The following is a 10862-nucleotide window of genomic DNA, read 5'->3' as shown; positions in this document are numbered from 1 at the left end:
GGTAGCAAGAGTGAAATTTTAGGGAACAATCCTCTAATTTCACAAATGGAATTCAAGGTTGTCCATTATTTAGCCCCAAACTTTTGTTTTCTACTCACATACACACACTATCCCTTAGACAAACAAGATATTTGACATTCTTTGAAGAGATTCCACTTTCCTACATTTATGCCATCAGAGATTCAATTTATTCTGCCTGATATTGCTGGCTACCCGCCCCCCCCACACCTCTACTCCTTGTCTATTTCTGCACGTTCAAGTCCCGAATGTTAAAAGCTCATCTCAGTTCCTCCCTATTCCTTGAAGCCTTCCTTGATCACCTAACAGAAAGTAGACCTGAAGTCACTTTTTGAACCTTTTTTATGGCACTTAAAAATCATTTAGTCATATAATTGGACAGATAAATATAGATTATCAAGTCAAATGTTTTACCAAATAATTGATTTTGTATAATCCCTGAAAACCTCTACTTTTACCTTTGCATTATGAGGAATTCAATACCTCAAAAAGAAACCAACCTATTCCATTTTGGAAAGCTCTGGTATATTATCCTATGTTATTTCATATGTAATATACCACTGTATAGTTAAGTGTACAAATGCTTATCTCTACCACTAGATTATGAGCTTCTTGAAAGTAGAAAATGTCTTACCTATAAATCTTTTAATCCCTTTAACACTTAGCATAATGGAATTAGGAAAGCTGAGTTCTAGTCCTAGACCTAATCTTCCCTGAGCCTCATCTGTAAAAGAGGAATAATACGATTAAATTAATTTAAACCAGAAAATTATTAAGCAGTTAAATATGCCAGGTACTGTATTAATGGAGGATAATATGAACACAAAAGTAAAAACCAGAAACAAACAAAAAAAGTATTCTCCCCTGGAAGAACTTATATTCTACAGGTATAATCATGCTTGCATTACCTACCACATATAGTTCCAGTGAGGAACTATACAAGTTCCATGAATGTTGAATTACAACATTAACTTAATAAATACTTATTGAAATGAATTTGACGATATTAAATAAGCAACTAAAATTTTAATTCAAGGCCTATTTCATAGAGGAAACAGGAAAATATGTCAGAATTTTTTTCTTCTGCATTGTTTTACGCTTTAAACTATTTAATTGTTGCAGACCTGGATTTTTATTGTTAAGACCACTCTGTTATAATAATGAGCACCAGTTTTTATTTAGCTACCTTTTTTTACAAGCTTCTATTATGCTATTAAATGGTTGGTTTGCATTTCAGATACCACAATAAGAGTACATAGTTAGAAAGGAGGAAAATACTATTTTGCAAAAGAGAGTAATAATGAACTTCTGCAGCTGGGTTAGCATTTCCTGCAAATTACTCAGTTTTATTTTCACTGTTAAAACATTGCTGAACTAAACACTGTGTAAGTAACAAATAACAGCTTGTGTTTAGCTGTATGCAGCATGAAGAAAGGTGACTTTTCAAAAAAAATAAAGAAGAGGTGGGTAGAGCCCTGGGGATTTACTTAAAACATAACAAAGCTCAGTTTTTCATGTTTGTGCATGTGTGTACATATGTGTATTAATATATTCATTACAGTGCTTGGAATATAGTTGAGCCAATTATTGAGGAGAGAGCAATGACCCATGTTAAAGGTAAATAATATGCCAACCAGGTAACAATTGCTCATATCTTTTTGCTATCTATTTTGCTTCATGAAAAGGGTGCTTGACAAAGTCAAGGATTCTAGGTAAGTGCTCTTGAAGGCTATATTTCTAAAAGTTAATTTCATGGAGAGATTTGAAGTATTCTAGACAAAAGAAAACAAGTATGCAGGAAGTTTTTCTGAGATTCAAAATATAATAAATATGATTGTGATTTCCAAATTTATTCTGCCATTAACTCTTTAGACATCTGGCCAAGTTCATAGGTTCCCATCTACTTTAATATCTTCTGGCATCCAAATCATCATCTGTTATTGATTTTTTTCAATATATGTCTCTAGGATGACTTTGGGTTAATACAATATTGTGTTGACACTCTTTGTCCCCTCCTTTCTTCCTTCCTTCTCTTTTCACTTTTCCTTCCTTCCTTTTCTTCCTTCCTCTTTTCCTACTTTATTTCTTCCTTCACCTTCTTCCTTCCCTGTCAGTCACTCAACATATTAATTGGGTGCCTACTAGATCCAAGGCACATTAAGAGGTTTAAAGAAAAATCAACATGATATTATCCATCCTTGTGGAAAGTTTACAATCTATTAGGAAGTTGGACACTGAAAAATGGGATAATTTTACCAGTGATGTGGAGTGAGGAGAGTAGGAAATGGATGGAGGAGTGATGTGGGTCCTTCTTAATCAGTACCAAATAGTTTTGATGATTGCTGCTTTACAATATAGTTTTAGATCTGGTACAACTAGGCCACTCTCCTTTGTATTTCTTTTCACTAATTCCCTTGACATTCTGAAACTTTTGTTCTTCTAGATGATTTTTAAAAAGAAAATTTTTTTCTAACTCTATAAAATATTATTGGTAGTTTGGTATGGCACTGAATAAGTAAATTAATTTAGATAGAATTGTAATTTTGATTATATTATTTTGGCCTACTCATGAGCAAATGATGCTGATATTTTTCCAGTCGTTTAAATCTGACTTTTTTGTGTTAAAAGTGTTTTGCAATTCTGTTCATATAGTTGCTGGGTTTGTTTTGGCAGTTAGACTTCCAAATATTTCATATTGTCTACAGTTATTTTAAATGGAATTTCTCTTTCTCTCTTACTGTTGAGCTTTGCCAGCAATATATAGAAATGCTGATGATTTATGTGGTTTTATTTTATATCCTGCAACTTTGCTAACATTATTCATTATTTAAAGTAGTTTTTAGTTGATTTTCTAGGATTCTCTAAATATAACATTATATCATTTGCCAAGAGTGATAAATTTATTTCCTCATTGCTTATTCTAATTCCTTCTATTTCTTTTTCTTCGCTTATTCCTAAAGCTCATATTTTTGTCACACTACTGAATAAAAGTGGTGATAATGGACTTCCTTGTTTTACCATTGATCTTACTGGGAAAGTTCCTAGCTTATCTCTAATACATATAATTCTTCTTGATGGTTTTAGATAGATGCTACTTATCTTTTAATGAAAACTCCATTTATTCCTATGCTTTCCAGTGTTTTTTAATAGGAATGGGTGCTATATTTTGTCAAAAGCTTTTTCAGCATTTACTGAGATAATCATATGATTTCCATTAATTTGTTTCTGATATGATCACTTACGCTGATAATTTTCCTAATACTGAACTAGCACTGCATTCCTGGTATAAATCCTACCTCATCATAGTGTATTATCCTCATGATAAATTGCTGTAATCTTTTTAGCTAATATTTTATTTTAATTTTTGCATCAATATTCATTAGTGAAATTGGTCTATAATTTTCCTTCTCTGTTTTGGCTGTTCCTGGTTTAGTTATCAACACCATATTTGTATCATTAAAAGAATTTGGTATGACCCTAAATGGCCCCTATCTTCTCTGGCTTACTTTAGATCCAAGCTAAAACCCTACCTTCCATGGGAAGTCCTTCCCAATCCCTCTTAATTCTAGTGCCTTATCTCTGATAATTAGTTCTTATCTATAATACATACATATATACATATACACATGTGTGCATGCATACATATGTATATGTGGCTATAGTTTATTTCTACATATTTTTTGTGTATTATATCCCCCATTGTACTGTGCAATCTTTGAGGACCAGGTCTTTCTTGTGTCTTTCTTTGTATCTGCAGTGATTAACACAGTGCTTAATACATAGTATTTTTTAAATAGATGGTTTTTGACTAACTGACTTTTTGGAAGTCAAGAATATTTGAAGGTTTAAGGCAAAGCATTGTGGAACAGATATAATTAATTTTGCCATATTAGGATGGACTATGTTTTTAATTCCATGATAAACTTGCCATCCCAATTTTCATGTCTTTTTATTCACACACAGTGGGAAATATATACTAACATATTGTTGAATATCTGATATTGTAAAAGTATTACAGTTGTTAAACTTTATGGCATTTTAAAAAAAATCTTATTAAGAACAGACCATCCTCACTCCTAAAACAAAACAAAACAATTATTTATACTCATACACATTTATCTATCATGCATAGGGAAAGGAGCATATGAGTGTTTTTCACATGAAACCATAGAGTCTTCCACTGTTTGATTCACAAAAAGCTATAATCTCATCAGTGTGAGGAAATCTTTTGGGAACTCCCTCCACTTTGGGAGGTAACCATCTGTATCTTAGTAGATCAGTTATAATGAGGTGAATGAGACACAAAGATTTAAAGTAACTTTTCAAAGATCACTCAGTCAAGTGTCAAAAGTAACATTCATTCTCTGGTCTTCCTGAGTCCAAATGCAACATTCTGTTAACTGAGACAGTTATTTCTAGGGAAGCCCTTCATCCTCCTCTTCCTCCTATAATTGTTACTATGTCTCTTTCTAAGTCCTTTCTAATTTGTTGTTTTTCACCTGTTATGAGCCTAAATAGTAATTAATCAGATTGGAATGAATTGAATGCACAAAGTATTAGAAATTCAACAAAGTTTTAAATGATGGCACAAAAATAGGATCATAGGAGTAAGAATGGGGTTAAGGAAAGTTAGCAATTATTTAATCCAAAACCCTCATTTTATAGATGAATAAACTGAAGCTCAAAAGAGCAAGGGGATTTTATCTTGGTCTAGTAGGGAGTAAGTAGCAGACCAGAGATGAATTGATTGGTTTTGTTGTAAGGATTTTAGATATTTTAGATATTTTAGAGGCTTTAGGTCTTTTTCATCTCTAGTAGGGGTGATTGAGTTTCATAGAAGCTCTAGTTCTAGATTAAGCAGGTTCTGATTTCCAGAATGAATTTAGGAATTTATTCACTTGTAGTAGGACGCTAATGCTGACTTTTAAGAAAAAAAATGTAAAAGTTACAAAAGAAATAGGCAATAAATATCTTCCTGTTCATTTATTTAATTTATTTTGGGGCACCTTAATATCTCAAGCACCATTCAAAAAGAGGGAAACAGATTTAGTCATGATACATACCAACTCAGGGGATCATTTTGAACAGTGAAAAAAAATAAAATCATAACAAAAAAGTTAAACTGATGATTTTGGAGACCCTTAGTCATGAGACAAGGTTTTTCATGTACTTGTGAATCATAGACTTCGTAATCTGCCGCATAGTTTGCTGACATTTTATAGACTAGTGCTTGGATTTCTAAGAACAACTAAATTCCCACACCCTAAATATATCTGATGGGGGAAGTAGGGAGTGGATATGGGGGAGTGACAGAGATTTCAATCAATTAGCATTCTAGAGTGAATGACCACAGCCATTTAGTGGGCTTAGATTACAGAAGAAAGAATTCTATGCAGATAAAGGGGTAACTGTGGGAGATTTTGTATGGGTAAAGAATGGTAATATATAAGAAAAACTTCAAGGGATCTAGATGGCTTCCTAGATTTTTCAAAGCTTTGTCTCTATTATAATGACTATAGGGAAGTAAGCAGCAGAACTTCTTTAAAGTCAGTACTGAAAAACAAAAATGCGGGGATTTTTTTTCTTCCTCTTTTTGTTTACTGTTTTGACATGGAGGCAAGAGAAGAAACTGAGAAAAGTGAGACCTTGTAACTCCATATTACATATTCCTTAGAAAGTACTTCTTCAAACTTAAAACTTTGTGTAATACAAGTTGTTGTTATCATTTTTTCCCTCGGGTTTATAGGAAAATGCTTTTTTAAATAGAAATGTCTTTGTCTTCCTGTTTCTGTTTGCTAACCAGTCATTTTCCTCTCATTCACCCTGCTGAACTTTAAGTCCAATGCAAAGTCATTTAAGTAGGAATCCCAGAATCATGAAGCCCAAAAGGACCATTTTCCCCCTTGTTTCAAGAATCTCTAAGTTAAATATGCAACAAAGTATTCATAGAATGCAGACGTTATCACTGGTGATAGCCATATTTAAATGTTTAGTGTAAATGTTAAATAACAAAAATATTCCTTTGTAGCCTGTCATTTTATCGGCAATATCTCTTTTTCTCTACTTTAAACCTCAAAGTCCCTCTTTAACGCTCCACATTATCTCCTGCTTTGTACTAGTTTCATAAAGAGGAGAGCTTTCACCTGGTGATGAATACCTCCTCTACAAGTATGCATGATTCCATTCTATCTGAACTTCTTATCTATTATTATATCTCTTTCTCTCATTTTATACCCTTTCTTCTCTGTTGGGTCTTTCTCTGATGCCTAAAAGCAACATATCCATATTTCTTTCATCATACACATCTATCTGTCTATCTATCTAATCTCTATATCACCTATCTACACATATACACACATGTTTATATACACATATGTATGCATGAATATGCATATATGTATGTGTGTATTTTGTGTATATAAATGTATATATGTGTATAACCACATTCCTATACATATTATGTGTATTATATATACATATATACATACAATGGTGTGTTGATAAATGTTTAATCACTGCCTCTATGAAAACCACACACATATCTTCTTCTTTTCAAAGCCAGAGGCCTAGAAAATGTTTTTCAATAATCCTTACTTCCAAGGCTCTTCTAAATCCCTTTTGCTGTGATTTCTTACCCTACCACAGGACAGAAAATGATGTTTCTAGAATTAAAGCTGATCTCTTAACTCCTAAAGTGAAAATACTATGCTTTAATCAGCATTCAGACTCCATCAGTTCTTTCTCTGGATAGGGATAACATTTTCCATCATGTCCCCTTTGGAATTGCCTGGATCATTACATTGTAGAAAATAACTAAGTCATTTACAATTTGTCATTGCATAGTATTGCTGTTACTGTGTACATTATTCTCCTGGTTTTGCTTATGTCACTTTTATCTGTTCGTGTAAGCCTTTCCAGGTTTTTTCTGAGAGCATCCTTTCTTACAGAACATCTTTTCTTATAGCATCATTTCTTACAGCACAATAATATACAATAACACTATAATAATAACAAATATAACAATATAACAAAAACTAATACAATAACAATAACCACTACTGGTTCAGCCACTCCCTAATTGATAGGCATCACCTCAATTTCCAATTTTTGCTAACACAAAACAATGCTAGAAATATTTTTGTATATATAAGTCCCTTCCTCCTTTTAAAAATCCTTCTTGGATACAGATCTAGTAGTTGTATTGCTGGATAAAAGGGTATGCATAGTTATATGGCCCTTTGGGAATAGGTCCAAATTGCTCTCTAGAAGGAGTCCAACCAAATACTTTTTATGACAGAAATATGGCACTGACACCTAAACCAGGAAAATCCAAAAGAGAGGAAGAAAATTAAAGAACAATTTCCTTAATTTCCTTGATGCAAAAAATTGTAAGTAAAATATTAGCAAAGAGAATATAGTAACTTATCTCAAGGATAACACCATAACCCAGTGGGATTTATTACAGGAATGCAGGACTGGTTCAATATCAGGAAAACTATCAGCATAGTTGACTATATCAATAACAAAACTAATAGAAATAATATAATTATCTCAATAAATGCAGAAAAAAAGCTTTAGACAAAATACAACACCCCTTCTTATTAAAAATATTAAAGAGCATAGGAATAAATTGAATTTTCCTTAAAATGATAAGTAGCATCTACATAAAACTACCAGCAAGCATTATATGTATTGGGGATAAGCTAGAAGCATTTCCAATAAGATCAAGAGTGAAGCAAGGATGTCCATTATCTTCACTGTTATTCATTATTGTACTAGAAATGTTAGCTTTAGCAATAAGGGAAGAAAAAGAAACTGAAAGAATTAGAATAAGTAATAAAGAATAAAAGCTATCATTCTCTGTAGATGATATGGTGAATTACTTAGAGAATCCTAGAGAATCAACAAAAAAAAAACTTGAAATAATTAACAACTTTAGCAAAGTTGCAGGAAATAATATAAACCCACAAAAATCATCCACATTTTGATATGTTGCAAAAAAAAAACAACAACAAAAAACGTAGCAAGAGATAGTAAGAGAAATGTCATTTAAAGTAACTAGACAATACAAAATATTTGGGATTCTACCTACCAAAACAAACCCAAGAACCATATGAACACAATTACAAAACCCTTTTCATAGAAATAAAGTTAGATCTAAATAACTGGAAAAGACATTAGTTGCTGATGAATAGGCCAATCTAATATAATACAAATTACAATTCTATCTAAATTGACTTACTTATACAGTACCATACCAATCAAACTACCAAAAATATTTTATAGAGCTAGAAAAAATAATAACAAAACTCATCTGGAAGAACAAAAGGTACAGAATATCAAGGGAATTAATGAAAATCCATGCAAGGGAAGGTGGTCTAGCAGTACCAAATCTAAAACTGTATTGTAAAGAAGCATTTATCAAAACTACTTGACACTGGCTATGAAACAAAATGGTGGATCAGTGGAATATGTTAGGTATACAAGATACAATAATCAATGACTATAGTAATCTACTATTCGATAAACCCAAAGACTCTAGTTTCTGGGATAAGAACTATTTGACAAAAACTGCTGGAAAAACTGAAAAATACTATGGCAGAAACTACACACAGACCAACATCTTACCCTACATACCAAGATAAAATCAAAATGAGTACACAATATAGACATAAAGATGATATTATAAACAAATTAACAAAGCAAGGAATAGTTTACTTATCAGATCTATAGAGAATCAAAAAATTTATGAACAAGAGAGAACATTATGAAATGCAAAATTCATAATTTTGATTACATTAAATTGAAAAGTTTTTGCACAAAAAAATCCAAGGTAACCAAGATTAGAAGGGAAGCAGAAAGCTGCGAAATGATTTTTACAGCCAGTGTTTCTTTTCTTTTCTTTTTTTTTTTTTGAGTTTATTGACTTTATCACAGCGACAGGTCCAATTCATGCACATAGAATATGGATTTCATGCATATAGCTTGTGCCTGAGACACTGGCAAGAACACTTACACCGATTACATTTGGGTTTCTTTGATCAATTCCTGAATGATTCAATAACAGTGAATTTCATTCCAATTTCAATCCCGGAGCCATGCACTGGAAATAAATAATACCCTCAAACAGCTGTCTGACGTGTCCTCTGTAAAGGTGGTGTTTACCTTCCTCGTGTCTTTCCAAAAATTCAATGGTCTATTATTTTCACTAGCAAAACGCACAACGAATTAAGTCTAAGATCAGTCTAACTTACCACACTTGATTGTGGAACCACCAAAATTTCAAAAGAACATAACATTGGGATCAAGATCAGGATTAGACAGTTTATCTCCCTGGTAAACATTCATCTCAGGCAAATCCTTCAGGGTTTCTTTTAATTAAAAAAGCTGTAGGGGTATCCGTGGTACTTGGAGCAGAAAGACAGCAGGAAACTGCAGAACACCACCAGGCCCAGGCCCACCAGGCAGATGATTCTTCTCTTGCCCACAACCCCTTTGGAGGTAGCAGTTTCTTTGAGGAGGACCATCACCACGGTGATGGCAGCATTCAGCAGGAGAATGATGTGTAATTCGGCCACAAACCTCAGGCCACAAACCTGGCTGCTATGGATGGAGCATGGATGTAACTCACTTGTCCATTCTGCAGGTTTTTAGGAATGTATGGAAGATCTGATTCCACATTTGTTCCAACGTCATAGCAAAGACCACACCCTGGGAAGCCATGGCCCAGCCCTTCTTGTTGTAGATGAACTCCAGGTTGTTTCTCCCCAAGTAGAACAGGCCTCCAATGAGAGAGATCAGCAGGGCCAAGGCAATGGTGCCCGAGTATTTGGGTGGCCGGAAAACTCGGATATGAACGTCTGTCCAGTAAGCGATCCACTTGGCTGGCTGCTCTGCGGCAAACCCAATTCTCTCCAGGTCAAAAGTGTCAGCGTTCTTGGGTTTTCCCTTAAGAGGAAAATGCATGAAGGTCGGCGTCGAGTTCCTGTTGAGCTGTGGAAAACATCTGCGCCTTCTTCATAGTCCACAATGCCGAAGAAGAGCTTGCTGGAGAAGACCAAGGAGTAGCGCCAGAAGTTTGCCAGCACCTGGTACTCTTCATTGGCCTGCCTGCACACAGAGCTTTGCCTCTGGGGCTGATGGGCCTTATACATCACCAAGACCAACTAGTTGGGGGTGGGGGGCGAGGTTCACAAACCTCCAGAACTTGTGCTCATTCGTTCTGATAACTGAGCGCCTCACACTCCAGTTCATCAGCAGCTCCACTTTTTCATCCAAAAGGTTCACCTTCTTCTTCTTGGCCCCACTCGGGGGCGTGCACAGAAGCAACAGCGGCAGCAGGAGTACGCACCTCGGGCCCGCCAGGTCCCACCACCACAAGCCCTGGACAAGTCAGCTCAGGCCACTGCCCTGCAGGGACGGTCCTGCAGCCGCAGCCGCCTCTGACCTGGGCCCCGCCATTGCGTGGCCGAGGCCGCAGCTGCTTCGAGCGTCCAGAACTGAGCAGCCGAAAAACAACTAGCATGGATGACAATCGCTCCGCCCCACTCTGGGCGCCAAGGAAGTGGCCAGTGTTTCTGATAAAGGACTAATTCTGATAAAGGACTCAAATTTATGGAGAACTGTGTCAAATTTATAAGAATACAAGTCATTCCACAATTGATAAATAGTTAAAGGATATGAACAAGCAGTTTTCAGATGAAGAAATCCAAGCTATCTATACTCATGTGAAAAAAAAATGCTCTAAAGCACTATTGATTAGAGAGATTCAAATTAACACAACTCTCAGGTACCACCTTACACCTATCATATTGACTAATAGGACAGAAAAGGAAAATGATTGA

General features: G+C 34.7%; 1 pseudogene; it reads right to left on the bottom strand.

Annotated features, from left to right (window-relative positions):
- Window positions 1-9392: 9392 nt before the first annotated feature.
- LOC114036000 lies at window positions 9393-10479 on the bottom strand (annotated as a pseudogene).
- Window positions 10480-10862: the final 383 nt, after the last annotated feature.

Source organism: Vombatus ursinus, unplaced genomic scaffold (genome assembly GCF_900497805.2).
Source record: "Vombatus ursinus unplaced genomic scaffold, bare-nosed wombat genome assembly UNPS02009573.1, whole genome shotgun sequence".
Taxonomy (NCBI): Eukaryota; Metazoa; Chordata; class Mammalia; order Diprotodontia; family Vombatidae; genus Vombatus; species Vombatus ursinus.
Note: the sequence above shows the minus strand (reverse complement) of the source record. Positions and strands in the feature narration are given on the sequence as shown.